Below are 16,055 nucleotides of genomic sequence, written 5' to 3' on the forward strand. Positions count from 1 at the left end.
GATGTTCTTATTGAGAGCCCTGGGATGCTCTGGCGTCTAAACAGTTATATGCAGCTGAGGTGCAGGGCAACCTTGTTTGGCTTCACCTCGTGGAGAATGGGGCCACACTAATCATATATGCCAGGCTGAGAGATGGCACAACAGAGGGCTCCTGGGTGAGCTGTTTGGGGTCCTGTTTGGTGATATTTGCCAGGCATTTAAGGTTGGTGAAGAAACAGGAATCATTGGAAACAGGAAAGAAAGGCACAGCTCAGCTGTGGGAGTGAAGAGTAAGTAAAAATGTATTCAATGTAGTGGCTTACCATGACTAGAAAAAAGAGTCAGTGGTGAGGAGGACTGCTCTTAATGGGCACTACCATATGTCTTATTCAGATGGGTTGCACTAACCTATTAATTCAGAATGGATTTGGCCTGGTTTGGCTTGAGTTACAAAATAAAAATAAAAAAAAAGAGGAGGAAAAAGTGGTAGGTTTCCATCAGCATCTTAGCCTTTTTGGCTAAGATGAAATATAGAGTTTTTGGCACCAAGGGGAGGGTGCTGGCCTGGTATTGAAGTATCTGCAAGGCCAGTGCTCATTCACTCCTGGGGGAAAAACTGCCTGTTTTTTTAAGAGCCAGACACACACACAAAAACAGTTCCCATCAGCATGTTTGCCCAGTGTGGGCTATGTATTTTATAGTCATGCTCAGTTGGCTGCACTTAATCTACTTCATAGTTGGTGTATGTGATTATAAGATGAGGGGCTTTTTCCCACACCCCAACTGGGGGAAAAACCTTTATTTTGTATTTTGGTAAATATGGTACATGCATTTCTGTGGCTGTAGTAGTAGACTGCCCTGCTATGTTCTTTTCACCTTCTTCTGTCTCTGTTGACACCTCTTGCCTGGGTAGTTGTTTGATAACCCATTCAACCACCCCTTCCTCCCTCATGCAGCATCTCTAGGGTTTGAGCATCCGCTTTGATCCTAGTTTCTGCCTGAGTAAACTGCCAGACTAGATGGAAGCAAGCCAGGGGTATCTCCCAATTAAAAGCTTCATCATTTTCCCAAGAACTCTTAGCTTTCTCTTTGAGAGCATTTTGCCCCTATTTTATATTTCAGGTGGGTTTCCACCATATTCCATCCTTTCACTTAATTCTCTACAGCCAGTTGGGACAATATCATACACGAGGCACTTGCAGTGCATCTAAAAAACAAAACAAAGCAAAACAAAACAAAACAGATATTTCCTTCTTTTTCTATGCGGTGCCTGTTACAAGAGGCTATGAAGGCGGTAAACAGTTTTTAGGTGAGCGGTAGAACATCTTGATGACTCAGAAACTAAGAATAAATAGTTAATTTTTAAACCTGGCAAAAGATGGAGTTCTGGAGAGCTTACATTTTAAAACTTATTTACTAATGATACTGGAATATTATACATAGCAGAAGGAAGCAGCGAGGAAGTAAATTTTGTGGATGGCACAAAATTATGCACATTAAAGTAGACTTGAGAACCAGACTGATTAAATTGCAGTTGTAAAATAAATGGAAAATAAACATTTTTATGCACTCTTATTTTATTGCTTGTTGTTCATTCATTAATTCATTATGAAACTCAGCAATCTGCAATGTCTCTTCTAGCCAGAGGTGCAAAATTGGTAAAATTCAACTACAATCTTGAACATAATGGGCCAGCTCCATTCCAGTATGGAGTGTGAGTGGGTGCAATTAGTGCCTCTTGTTTTCGTTGGACAGACCTTCTTTAAGTTGAAGGCTGCTCTATCTTCCACTCACGTTGCAGAGGCACTTTTGTTCTACTGTAGAAGATTAAAATAGTTGGAGCACAGGCTTGCCTGTGCAAACAGCCAAGTATCCCTTCCTGTCCACATATATCATCTACCTTTTCCTTCTCTCATTCACAATGCCCCACTTCTAGAGACAACACAGCCAGGTCTGCACACAGTATAGGGCAGTGTTTCTCAACCTATTTTAAAACTCAAGGCACCTCTTAAGAACAAGTCTTCTGTTACAAAGAACACAGAAAGATCACAACAGGTCAGAAATGTTTTTAACACTACGGATTCCTTTTTGAAATATGGGTTTATCTTATGAGTTACATGTAAGTGTTCGAGCAGTACACTGAGGCATCCTCCTTAAAAGGATCTTGTGGCACCCTGGTTGAGAATCACTGGCGTAAGAGCTCCTTATCTGGGAGTGGCACCATAAAGCAAGGAAGAATCAAGCCCAAACCAGATAGTTCTGAAGGCAGAAGTCACACTGAAAACTGAGATAATTATATGACTTGCCATGATAGGAAAACTTTAAAATATAAGAGGGAAAGAGGGTTTTTTTTTAAAGTTATAGTTACCTTTGACTGTACGTGACTGATAGTGCTGTAAGGAGGTGAGCCTTGCACACACTGCCACTACTTGGCCATGTCAGACCTGGGTTATAATTGTAACTTTCTGGTTCTACGTGTTTCCTCACTCCTGTTCCTGGATCACATTTTTTGGACTTATCAAGATTCCCTTGATTTAACATTGAATTTTATATATCCAACTAGTTCTCACAAATTCTGGCACCCTAAAAATCGTTTATTTTCCTTGGTTGAATTTCTCTGCCAGCTGCCTGCAATCATGATTTTCCAGCCTGACTCTTTTTATTATCTGTCTTCACTTCATTTGATGTTTACCAGCATGAGCTGCTTTTATCTCTGCCAATCCTTCACCGGCATGGAGACCCAGTAGCAGAGACCCCACATAGCATAACCTGTGTGTCAGAGCTAAATAATAAAATAAAACAAGTTATACTACCAAGGAAACACTTAGGAGACTTTTTAAACTGGCCAGAAATAACACGGGTGATGATGATCTCAGAGAGAAAAATAACTCAAAAGCAGCCTAAATTTAGTCAAAACAAGATTTAAAATAAGAGATTAAGAGAGCTTCTGTTTAGCATTATTAAAAACATAGCTGAAGTAAATTAAAATAAATTGATGAAAGCAGCAATGAAAGTGGTATATTGTTGGCCTGATTTTCTTCTGATCTCTGGGGCTGGTGTTGCCAAGGAGGCTGTTCAGCTATAATTTTAAACATATACCTTAAATGGCTTTAAACAGAGAAGGTCAAGTTCAAAAATGAAGTCTTAAAAGGCAAAAGTCTAGATCATCAGTCATAAAAGATTCATAAAGCTGCCCTAAACAGGCAGTTGGGGGTCCCCAGTTGTACATTACCCCCTTCAAGCTTCTCCCATCAATGAGTATGTGAGGGTGGATATAGTTTTGTAGGGGTGACCAGGCTGTGCAACAGCTCCTAGGGGTTGTTGCAAACCAGGGCTGTCTGACTGCAGAGCAGCTGAGGGCCACACAAGTCATGGGGCCCTGGACCAGACCATGCAGGCTGTAGGTTGCAATGGCCACACAGGCTCCACAGGAACCCTGCTGCGTACAGCCCCCACTGCTGTTGCCACGAGTTCCTGTCCCTCCTTCATGCCAGCACTCACCCCCTCACTGCCACTGCCATGTGAGCAGCACAAGCCCCCTGTCCAAGCTCCCGCATTGCCACCAGCATGAGCGATCTCTCCCCTTCTCCACTGCCGCTGCATGAGAGGTGCAAGCCCCCTCTGCCCTCCCCCCTTGCTGTAACCACGCACCCTCCCCTGCCACTGCTGCACAAGCAGCTTAAGTTCCCTGATGGAGCCCCCCTACTGGTGCTGGCATGTGGGCAGCAAGCTCGCTAGACCTCCTGTGCTGGTGCCCTGCCAGAAACCCTGTCTGTTGCCCCAAGAGCCAGAGCAATGGGGAGCAGTGGGAGCACAAGAGCTGCATGTTAACCCTTTTCAGGCCAGATGCATCCAGCCAGCTGGACAGAGCTTCTGCAAACTAGTGTATATTAGAACAGCCCCTGGAAGCCTGGGGACTGGGGAAAGGACAACAGGAGTATAAAGCTACCTTGTGACCCTCTGGCTCTTGCTGGGACTTGAGCTGAGCACACTGTGGGTGGACCCAAGGGATATTACTTTTGTGCAACTTAATCCTTTGGATTATTACAATGGAAAGGAGAATTAAAATTCTGTTTACATATTGCCTTTCACTTCCCTTGGACCAGGTAAACAGCTGCTTGGTTTTGCTTACGCTTGTTTTGGTTTTCTTTCTGGTATTCAACAGGAGTGGGATGCTGATGTTTGGGCTGTAAATAGCAAAGGAAACGTTTACCTCCAAGCAAAAAAACGCTAACAGCGAAATCAGTTGTCTTTATAATATTTATTCCTTCATTTCCCCACCTCCAAGACTTAAATAGTCTGAAATAGCCTGAAGTTCCTGCCTGCATCTCGACAAACTGAGGGACCCCTGGAAAGTTGTCTAGGGTCAGGCCAAATTGTGCGGTGGACATCAAGAAAGTCCCAATTTAAAAAAAAAATATATATTTTTTTTTAAGGAAAATTTTTCCATGTCTCAAGTCAAACCACCCAAGCCAATTCCAAATCTATGAGTCACTCAAGGGCAAGCACCCCTGCCTGGGGCTTCAGATGCTTCCAAATCCCTTGGCAGGCATCCTATGTGGAGACTCAAGCCCAGAGGCTGAGCGTTCAGATGCTCTTGAGTTTCGCTTGCCCTCAGCCCTATAGCTGCAAGAGCAAGCTAGGGAGGAGTGTCCCACTTCCATAAAGTCGGTGTAAAGCTGAGATCTTCCCACTGGAAGTGAAAGTGGGAGGCTAACGATGCATTACCTCCGTTACCCCCTGCCACGTTTGTAGTTTTCACTTGCCAGTCGGAAAACCACCTTGGTGGTCCACGTATAGGCCTTGGCCCTGCAAACGCTTGTGGGAAAATTTCAGTTCAGACCGGTGAGTTCCTCCCGTTGAAGCCAAGCATTTCCGGTGGGATTATTCAGGCAGGGAGCCTTAAGGTGATGTTTTGATAGTGGCCATCACAGAGGACAGTCCTGTTTTCTGCTACTCTACCCTCTACGAATACAAAACCCTGACGCCTTTGCCCTCTCTTTTTCTCTTCCTGAGACATAAAGGTGTGGGGTTTCACACCAAGACAGGACAGCTCAGTCTCTGGCCCAAACCTAGGGTGGGTGGCCATTGTAGAAGACAGCCCAGTTGTCTTCTGTCCTCAAATGACACCAAACCCAATGCCTTTACGTCCTCTTTTTTTTCCTCTTAAGGAGGAAAACAAAGGACCTACAGGCGTCGAGTTTCGTACCAGTAAATGACAAGAGTAGCAGAAAACCGGCCTGTGCTCCCCAACGGCCACCCCAGGTTTGGGCCAGAGGCTGAGCTGCTTCCCGCGAGGGAGGAGGGAAGGGGGAGCCGGCCTGCGCCGCTCTGCCCCAACCTCGGCTCCCAGGAGCCCCCCGCGGGGCCTGCCCCCCGCCGCGCGCGCCCGCCTCGAGCCGAGGTGGCGCCAGCCGCGCATCACTGCGACGGGGGTCGAGGCGAGGCGAGGCGAGGCGGGGCGGGGCGGAGCTGCCGGGGAACCGGCGCGAGCCGGCGCGGAGGAGGCGGCCTCCTGCACCTGGCGCCACCTGCGCGCAGCGTCGGGCAGTCACGTGGCGCCCGCGCCACCGCCCCCGCGCCATGTGCGCCTAGCGCCGGCCTGTGCGCGGCTGCGGAGCGCGGCTGCAGGGCGCCGCCACCCCGGGAAGCCCCGCCCGCCCGTCCGCATGGCCGCGTCTGCCGAGTGACTGCGGGCGCAGCCCGGCCCTGCTCCCCGCGCCGCTGCTGCCCAGGTGCGTGGCCCCACGCGCGCGGGTCGAGGGGGGAGGCGGCGGCAAGGCGCGGAGCCCGCCTCAGGCCGCCGCGCAGCTCGGGGCCGGCTGCGCTGCCCGCGCCGGGAGCTGCGCGCTTCAGCCCGGCCTGGCTGGGCCGCCGGCTCCGCGCGCGGCGGGGCGGGGCGGGGCGGGGCGGGTGCAGAGCAGGGCCGGGGCGGGGGGGGGTCGGTTGCTGTGGAGAATAAACCGATTTGTCCAGAGAGGTTTTTCTCTTCAGCGGCTCAGCTTCAAAGTGTGTACGTGTGTGAACGTGCAATAGTGCTTGTGTGCCTGTGTGTGCGTGTAATGGTGTATGCGTGCGTGTGCATGTGTGTCATTGTGTGTGATAGCGTGCCCATGTGTGCGGGTAATAGAGTGTGCGTGGAATAGTACACGTGTGTGTGTAAGGGCCTGTGACACTGGTGTGATGCCCAGCTGTGGAAGGGCAGGGGGGTTGATTCCCCTGGAAAAAGCAGAATGTTTTCCTTGAGCCTCCAGGCTCTCAGCATTGCGCTGTTAAATCCACGTGTGTGGCTAATCCTTTGTGTTTCTTCTGGTCTGGGCTATCTTGGTGCTGCCTTGGGCGGTACCTTTTCTAGTGTAAGACGGCATCCTTGCAGACCTCTTTAATCCACTTTTTTTCAAGAACCCTTGCAAAGAAGTGGTAACACAGCTATGCTTTTGGAGCATCTGTTTACTGAGGATCTCAAAGCACGGTATACTTTTTGTCAGTCTTTGCAGCCCCTCTGTGAATTCATTTTATTAGCCTGACTCTGTAAATGCATGAATCAAAGCCCCGTGAGCCTGGAAAGGGTGCTCTTCAGGTGCACGAGCCCTTAAGTTTTATCCCTCTTAACCTTTTAAGTTCAAGGGTTAATTGCAAATCTGTTAGCTGTTTTTCTGTTAACTGGGTCTCTGCACACTATATCCCTGGGCTTCAGCAGTAAACAGCAATCGGGGTTATGTTTATTCATTCATTGTTGCAGTCTTGGATCAGTACAGCCAGTCTTGTTCTGAGGCCAGCAGTGAGATATCATGAATTATATCAATTCTCAGCAATTTATATCTTGGCTGTAAACCTTTGGTTGTTGAGTTAAATTTGATTTACAGGGTCTTGGTCTAGGACTAGTTACTCTCTCTCTTTGTTTCTGTGGTGTGAAGCAAATGTCTCAAAGGCAGTGCAGAAGATGTAAAGTTGATATTAAAAAATCATCCAGTGCTTTGCCTTCATCTTGGATATCAGACTGCAGGTAACCATCTTCCATGCAGCACAAAAAAAAGAACATCTAAACAGATACTGTTACCTGCTATCAAGATTGCTTTGATAAGGAGCCAGAATTTACAGTGACAATACAAGCTAGGTTGGAGGATGGGGGGAAAAATACAAGAAAGGATTATTTCATAAATACAGGGCTTTAGAACTAGAACCATATATGTAAAACTTAAGCCTGGAAGTGGGGCAACAGACTGTGCAACATGTTCAGACAGGGAGGAGATATTTTAAAGCAACAACACTAATAATAACACTGCATGCTGCTACCTCATGAGGATAATATTAATAGGAACAAGTCTGAGTAGTGCTCATGTTAAGAGCTAAGTAACAAAGCAGCAGACACACAAAGCTTAAATATCCATTGTATCACTTTGAAGTCATCTGAACATTTCAAGTCTAATTCTTCCATTATTTCCCACCCCTTAGTCCTGCTAAACATCCTCCTGCATGACGCATGCAACTTTGAAAACGCCAACATTACTGAGGGCACATCAAGTTCAATTTCCTATCACTCTGGGAGAGCCTTTCTTTCCATTAGAAGTAGGTAATATCCAGGAGATATGCCAGCTTCTGCATCCTGTGTATGGCCGTCTCTCCTAATTCCATTTTGGGGAAGTTGGGAAATGCCAAGGCTGTTGGGGATGTGCTTCCAAAGATTCTTCCCAGCAGCAGGAGAGTAAGAAATCAAACATAAGGCAGTTATCAGAAGAAATGATACACACTGTAACCTTGAATAAACTAGCCCTTCCCTGTGCTGTATTATGAGCCTCATCCAGGATCTACTGAAGTCAGGAGAAATTGATTTCATCTTTTCGATTGGAGTCTGTGTCACTAGCTGATCTTTACTCTCTCTTGCTAGCATCAGTTGCTGTGTCATTTCCTCCTTTTGCTGTAGGGTAGTGGGTGGGTTCAAGAGTGCTGAGTCAGCACCTTATCCCAGTCCCTTCAAGCAGTCAGTCTTCCTGTTACTGCACCTCTGCTAGCCACAAGGGAATGTCCTGGTTTTAATCCACAGCACGCTGATCCACAGGACACTGGCTAATCGCCATGGATTAGTGAGTATCGTGAGGATGAAGGCATTTAACTAGAAACTAGGGCTTGCTGACAGCCATTTTGCTGAAAAATGGCATTGCTTGTGAAACAAGCAGCCTAGGAACCCAGTGGCTCTAAATTAGTTTCCAAGCTGCATACAAACAAAAGAAAAACTTAAATTACTTGTTCAAAATGTTTCCTATGTAAAATGCTAAATTGATAAGGTTTTCTTCTTCCTGACAAAGGAACAGCCTGTGTTTAAAAAAAAAAAAAAAAAAAAAGGGGGGGGGGGGGTTCCTTGTCATCATACCATTGGTGTAACACCACTTTACAAACCTCAGCTGCTATCGGCATCACTAGTAAGGAACCCAGATGCTAACATTTAGAAAACAGCATTTCTGCTGTTTACATTTTGCTATTTATTTCAACTTTGAAACACCTTGGTTTTGCTTTTGTTCTTAATTTCACTTCCTGATTTTGCTGTTCACAATACCAGAAACTGCAGTGGAAGGGTTACATCCAACACAACTTAAAGAAAAACAAACAAACTACTGGAGTGCTTTAAAAAATTATCCCAGAAACTTTTGTACGTAAACTTAATTTTAAATTCCGTAGAAGTATTTTGTTAATTTAAATCAGTAGTAAGGCAGGCTGAAAAGTGGGTCACAGTCTTTGGACCCAATACTGCAAAGATATGCACGTGAGTAATTTTGTACATATACAGTGTCATAAGGCTGTTTATATTTATAAATCTTTCTGGGATCAGCACTTTAGGACTGGATCCTGAAATTACTTACTGTTGGCCATAGTGCTTAGTTTTCAGGGACTTAGACTTGTTAGTGTGTTTGCAAAAGTGGACCTTTAAATTGTTCTTGTGTTGTCATAGCATAAATGACAGTTTTCCAACAAGATAATGGCCTCTAGCACTGGGTTCAGAAAAGTCAATTGTAATTAGTCTTTTAAAACGAATATGTGCCACGATTTAGTCATGGTGCCACGATTTAGTCATGGTGACAAATGCTTCTTACCTTGAGAATATTTCGGGCTGTAACTTTTCCATGGTGTAGCTCCCTTCAGTCTTTTGGAGTTACATTACGGATGCCTTTGGCTCATAGTCTCCTGTTTTGAGCAAAACGGAAGAAGCTGTCTCTTAAACTGTTGGGGGGCAGGTGGGGGGCGGTATGCTTTGCAATCGGTGCCTATTTCTGCTGAGACTCCAAACAAATTTAGTAAAGAAAAGCTAGCTTTCCCAACCTTTAGCTCATTGAGAATCATCTTGTTGTTTTTTTGGCATTTTAAAGAGCAGGCTGCATCACAAGTCAAGTTGGCACTTTCTAGCAGTCAGCAGCACTCATTTCCACATCATTAATTTTAACTCAATCTTTGTCTACAGCTCAAAGTTTCTTCCATGAAAAGCACCAAAGCTCTTTTGAAGTATCTTCATTTTGGTAACTATATTGTTATAGTCTTCCAGACTGGTTTCTCTTTCCCTTCAAAAAAAAATAACCAAAGAAGATTCTTTGAGGACCCACACCTGGCATCTCTGTGTCCTGAAAACGCTCTGAAGGGATAGGCTTTGTTTTTCAGAATCCAAAATATAAGAAACTGATTTTATTAGTGTTAAGGAAAGGAAGAGATGGTATTATTAAAGAGGTATCTCTTCATCAAGGACCTGCTTACTGTCAGTGCTCAAAGAGATATTGTTTCACTTTGCTTTTCTCTCATTTCACTCTTTGCCCACCTTTACTCTCTGTATAAATGAGGCTATGCAAACATGTTTTGATACACTTAAAACTATTTTTATTCTTTCTACTTGAGCTTACCCCCACTCCAAGAGTGGTCCTTAACCTCTGGCCTGAAGAGCCATGTCATCTGGTTTATGGAGCACTCCATAGGTGGGGAAATTAGGCAGTGGGGGAATGGTGGCAGTGTTACTTGCTACAGCTGTGGAAGCTGTGGTGATTAATGCTGCCACGGCTCCCCCACCATTACATTTCCAGACCTGTCAGGAGACCTGTGGGCTAGATGACATGGTGGTGTGTGCTGGGTGACACCGATGCGTGGGGCCAGGCCAGTATGCATGAGGTCTCTCTGAGGCCAGATTCAGCCTGTGTGGGGTTGCTCTGCAGCTGCATTTGGCATGTGTGAGTTTGCTCTGTGGTCGTATTTACAGCCCAAACCCATGCAGGATCTGGTCTGTAGACCATCCGTGCCTGCACATTCTGTCCTGCAAACTGACCCTGCACCACTTGTTCAGTCCATGGGGCTAGAAAGTTGAGCACCTCTACTCTAAGACACCAAAGTGATAGTTGGTCTATGGGTAAGTGGGCAATTTGATATTAAAGATTTAAGGAATGATAAAGTCATAAATCGCTAGTGAAGGAGGGTATTTGCTGCTCCATTATTCTATGAAAGGCAATACTAATAAGGAGAATGAGGAAATAAGCAGGCTGAACCATGTATGACAACTAGCAGCAGAAAAAAGGTGAGCAGAGCAGATACTAGGCTGCATGGGGAAAAAATGTATCTCATATTAAAAGGGGCCAACAGAAGATGGAAACTGCTATGTTTAAAGTTTGCCTATACCGTTTTTGTACTATGCACAGGGAACCTTTGTGAGCCGGAACCTGTACACTAGCTCCTGGACAGTGTGCCTTAAATCCCAGGAATGAGAAAACAGTAGCTACCTTGAAATGGCCTTGAGTGCCTCAGGCAAGCTTGAGGCAGGGCCTCAAAACAGTTCTGGAGAATCATAGAAAGTTAGGGTTGGAAGAGACCTCAGGAGGTCATCTAATCCAACTGCCTGCTTAAAGCAGGACCATCCCCAACTATGTCATCTCTGTCAAGCCTTTGTCTAGCTGCTTCTTAAAAACCTCCAAGGATGGAGACTCCACAGTCCCACTGGGTAACCTGTTCCAGTTCTTTTCTACCCGACTAGTAAAAGAGTTTTTCCTGATACCTAACCTAAACTTCCCTTGCTGCAAGTTGAGCCTGTTGATCCTTGTTCTGTTAACTGCTGCCATTGAGAACAGTTTTGCTCCATCCTCTTTGGACCCACACTTCAGGTTGCTGAAGTCTGCTATTAAATCCCCTGTCAGTCCTCTCTCTTCCTGACTAAGTAAGCCCAATTCCCTCTTCCTCTCCTCAAGTCATGTGCCTCAGCCCACTAACCATTTTCATTGCCCTCTGCTGGACTCAACAATTAGTCCACGTCCTGTTTATCGTAGGAGGCCCAAAACAGGACACAGAACTCCAGATGTGGCCATACCAGTACCGAATAGAGGGGAAGAATCGCTTCCCTTAATATGCTGGCAGTGCTTCTACTAATGCAGCCCAGTATGCTGTTAACCTGCACAAGATGGGCACCTTGTTGGCTTATATTCATCTTATTGTCCAATATCCACAGTAACTTCCAGGTCCTTTTATGCAGCGCTGTTGCTTAGGTAGTCAATCTCCAGCCTGTATGGATGCATGGGATTGTTCTGTCCAAAGTGCAGGACTTTGCACTTGTCGTTATTGTACTTTATGAGAGATCTTTTGGTCCAATCCTCCAATTTGTCTAGGTCTGTGAATCCTAGCCCTCCAGCATATCTGCTAGTCGCCTCAGCTTGGTATCACCTGCAGACTTGCTGAAGGTGCACTCCTTCCCATCTTCCAGATCATCGATAAAGATATTGAATAAAAGTAGCCCCAGGACTGACCCCTGGGGCACTCCACTTAATACCAACTGCCAGCTAGACATCAAGCCATTGATTACTATTAGAGGTGCACCGATACATTGGTCCGATATCAGATCGGCACTGGTAAAAAGAAAATTGTCTGTGTCGGAAATCGGCTTCACATGGCCAATAAATGGCCCATGTGTGTGCAGTTGTATGCAGCATGTAAGCAGTGAGGAGCACAGACCGGCAGCTTGACAAGTAGTGTTCAGCTAGTAAATCTGTTGTGGTGGAAGGGAAGGGGCATAGGGGGACAGATCAAGGCTCCTGTGGTGAGGGAGGGAGTGGGGATGGAACAGGGACTGGGGCAAGCGCTGCCCAGCTGGAGTGGGGTGGGTGCAGGATGGAGCCACGGCTCATTCAGGGTGCACAAGGGGGTGGGGTGCGGCTTCTGTCGCTTTTTGTCCGTGAGCCACTTGGCCAGTGGCTCATCTGGTGCTTGCCCGCTTGTCTGGTGACTCCTGCCACTGCTCCCACCGCTTGTCCAGGAGGGCATGTGGGGGACATGTACCCCCAGATCTGTGTGGGGTGGGTGGGGCCAGAGCTGTGCTGCGCTCAAGGCGGGCGGCAGTGGTGCTACGAGGGTGGGTTGGGGGGGCTGCAGCTACCCCAAAATTTGCCATAGCGCCCCACCTCCCATAGCCTTGCTCCAGTGGCGGTGCTACCTGCCCCAAGCACAGCCTGGTGCAGTCCTGGCTTGCCCGCCCTGCACAGATCTGGGGGTACATGTGCCCCCCCCCCCACCCCATGCCTTCCTGGACGAGTGGCAGGAGCAGCATCAGGAGCCACCAGATGAGCAGGTGAGTGGTGGACGAGTGACTCCTGGATGAGCGATGCACAACAGTGGGAGCCATCTGTGCACCCCCTGGACGAGCCGCAGTTCCGTCCTGTGCCCGGCCCACCCTGGCTGGGCAGCGCTTGTCCCAGCCCCACTCCCTCCCTCACTGTGGAGACCTTGATCTCTACCCGCAAGCCCCTTCCCTTCCCTCTCCCCTTCCACGACAACAGTGTCCAGCTGGTAAGCCTGCTCTTCAAGCTGCCGGACTGGTATCAGAAATTGGATTGGTATCGGCTGATATGCCTCCTTAAAAATCAACTATTGGTATTGGACCTAAAAATCTCTATCGGTGCACCTTTAATTACTACCCCTTGAGCCTGATGATCCAATCACTTTTCTGTCCACCTTACAGTTGATTCATCCAACCCATACTCCTTGGCTTGCTTGCAAGAGTGTTGTGGTAGACAAAGCCTTGCTGGTCAAGGTATATCATGTCCATTGCTCTCCCTGCATCCATAGAGCCAGTCATTTTGTCATAGAAGGCAATCAGATTGGTCAGGCATGACTTGCCTTTGGTGAATCCATGCTGACTATTCCTGATACCTTTCTTCTCCAAGTGCTTAGAAATGGTTTCCTTGAGGACCTGCTCCATGATTTTTCAAGGGACTGAAGCGAGTGAGGCTGTCCAGTCCGCAGTTCCCCGGATCCTCCCTCTTCCCTTTTTTAAAGATGGACACTGTATTTGCCCTTTTCCAGGACCTCCCAATTGCCACAAGTTTTCAAAGATAAAACCCAGCGGCTCTGCAATCACATCAGCCACCTCCATCAGCACCCTTGGGTGCCTTGTGTCCAGGCCCATGGGTTTGTATACGTCCATCTTTTCTAAATACTTCTTAACTTCTTTTGCCACTGTTGGCTGCTTACCTTCTCCCCAAACTGCTGCCAAGTGCAGTAGTCTGGGAGCCGACCTTGCCTGTGAAGACTGAGGTAAAAAAGGCATTGAGTACCTTTTCCGCCTCATCTGTCACTAGGTTACCTCCCTCATTCAGTATGGGACCCACACTTTCCTGATCTCCCTCTTGTTTCTAACATACTTGTAGAATCTACTCTGGCTACTTTTAAGCGGGCCATCCTACATCATTCCCAGATTTGGGCTCATGAGTGGGAGTGAGTGGGAAGAGAATGCTTGATGGTATCAGTTCTGGATGCATAATGGAGACATTGTAGACATGTCCTTTGTGACCTTTCTTACTTCTTGTTGTTATAAAGAGGGCTTGGAAGGCTGAAGTATTTTAGTTTTGTTTTCATTTTCCTCTTGCAACTTTGTTTTTTGTTTTTTTTTTTTTCTTCTTATGCTGTAGGTGTTGGTTACACTTGGGTCTTCTCTGTCACGGTCCCTTAGAAGATAGGGGGACTGATATAGGAGACTTTTTGGCCCTGATTCAACGGGGAAGTGGGTGTTTGAAATATATATATACCAAAGAGCTTCTCTTCCAGTTGTTTGTCATGCATTTGAATTAAAGAGCATACACAAAAAGCTCAACAAGAGTTTTAAGCAGTCTCACTGAAAGTGGTCTGACTTGCTCAGGTTTCCATTGTCTCAGGATATGGCTGGACATGCATTCAGAGTGCTCTGAATCCTGGAGCCCTTCACATTCAGTGTGTTTCAGCACTGTACAGATGTGTGTACCTTCTTCTGCCGCTCAGGTGCTTCAGAATGGCACCAGAGGCATGCATTGTCACTTCTCCCTGTATGCATACTGGCTTTAAGCCTCCAAAGTAGTGGCTGTCAACCCTTTTAGGTTCGAGGCACCCCTCAGAAAATGCCAGCTCTTAGTTTTCACTCAATTTTAAAACTGCAGATTCCTATTTGAAATCTCAGGATTTATCTTGTGACTCATGTTTGCACACCTAACAGTGCTAACATTGCATGCCACCCCATAGCATCCTTAAAAGGATCTCAAGGTACCCAGGGTATTGTGGCATTATGGTTGAGAATCACTGATCCAGAGGTTACCAAGGACAGCATAGTGCACAGGAAAGTGCTCATTGGCTGTCAGTGATGGGTTGGAGTGGGGATAGAGCAATGTGGGATGCAGGAGGACCACTGAAGCATGAAGACGTTTCCAGAAGTCCTTAAAAAAAGCAACCCTAAAAAAGATGAACATCTTTGAAATGCTTAAATTTTTAAGTGCTATTTTAATCACGAACATCTGTTTCCTTGCTGTTTGGAGTGCTTCAAAGGTACCCAAGTACAGACAGTCAAAAAGCAAGGAGCTGAATCAGTTCAGTCTTCGCCGGTCAGTCTAAGAGAAATAACTGGACAGACATTCATTTTTGATTCAGGAAATACAGCCACATACCTGTGGTGGTTCAAGAAGGTGTTGGGGGTGGAGGGGGGAGGTGCTAGAACATGGTTTTCTGGCTCACAGCCATCCTGGGATGTGTGTTTGCTTCCTCTTCGTGCTGCCTCCGAGGTCTCTGGGATCGCAGTCCACAATCATAGCAACAGAACTCTGCAGGGTTGCTCATCGCTTTCCTTTTCCTGCTTCCAGTTGCCTCTGGGATTTGTAGTCCACAGTCGCAGCCAGCAGTAAGTTTTTATCAGGGCAGCTCTGTACTCCAGAAGGGAAGTTTAACTCCACTCCTTAGCCCCAGACCCCAGCTGTGCTTTGCCTGGGCAGCAGTCCCTGCCTCTTCCCCCATCCCCAATCCTTCTCTGCTGCAGCAGACAGCACAGCCCAGTCCAGGGCTGGAAGCATGCTGGAATGCTGGGGGACTGATTTAACTTGAACCAGGAAGGGGTCTGGGACAGAAGTTTCATAAACCTGTTTGACCCAAATCAGTTAAATCTGATACTGCATTCAACCAGATTTATCTTAAACCAGTTTCAGCCATTTTGAAACTAGTTTATGTTCACTGAGCTTCTGTTCTGTTACAGGTTTAAACCAGTTTCTGATGACTTAAACTGCCATATATGTAACTTCTGTCCCTAGCCTTTGAGTGCTTCAGACAGCACATCTGTCCCAGGCCTTAGTGATATTTTCTGTCACTTCTCAAGTCTATGGAGACCTAGCTTTCTTATGTAAAGAAACAAGCAGAGGAAAAAAACCAAAACAAAAATAATAGGCTTTTTTTTGCTAACTTAAAGAAGCAAAAAATCCTCAAACCAAAGCAAGCCCACAGACAATTGTCTCTTTCCCTTTTCTGATTATTTGCAGGACAGCATTAGGACAAGCTTCTAATTGCTTTTGGTATCTCTACCCAAGCCTTGGCTGACCTCCTGCTACTGTTTCCGAGCTTGAGTAATGGCTGCACTTTTACATGCTCAGTAGCAGTAGTGTTGAGTCAGCATTATTGTTTTGATTCGATTTTGTTGCTTTAAGGATGTCTCTTGAATGACTTCTGCAGTGATGGCAAAGTTTTATGTAGCAAATTTATGGTAATAAATAGAAAATGAATCACATATCCTACATGCATGCTTGTATGCCAGCTGTACTGTATATAACAGCAATTTT

General features: G+C 46.4%; 1 protein-coding gene across 2 annotated transcripts in view; it reads left to right on the top strand.

Moving 5' to 3' along the window:
• The first annotated feature begins 5,561 nt into the window (after positions 1-5,561).
• Positions 5,562-16,055, top strand: part of LRRC8D (leucine rich repeat containing 8 VRAC subunit D) — a 75,792-nt gene continuing 65,298 nt past the window's right edge. Inside the window, exon 1 of one of the 2 annotated variants that reach the window (XM_014599733.3) lies at positions 5,562-5,714. The gene's annotated coding sequence lies outside the window, so the exon portion shown is untranslated. Of the gene's footprint in view, positions 5,715-7,977; positions 8,064-16,055 lie in introns of those variants that run through there. The other variant, XM_019479120.2, reaches the window with a different exon arrangement.

Source organism: Alligator mississippiensis, chromosome 5 (assembly GCF_030867095.1).
Source record: "Alligator mississippiensis isolate rAllMis1 chromosome 5, rAllMis1, whole genome shotgun sequence".
Lineage (NCBI taxonomy): Eukaryota > Metazoa > Chordata > Crocodylia > Alligatoridae > Alligator > Alligator mississippiensis.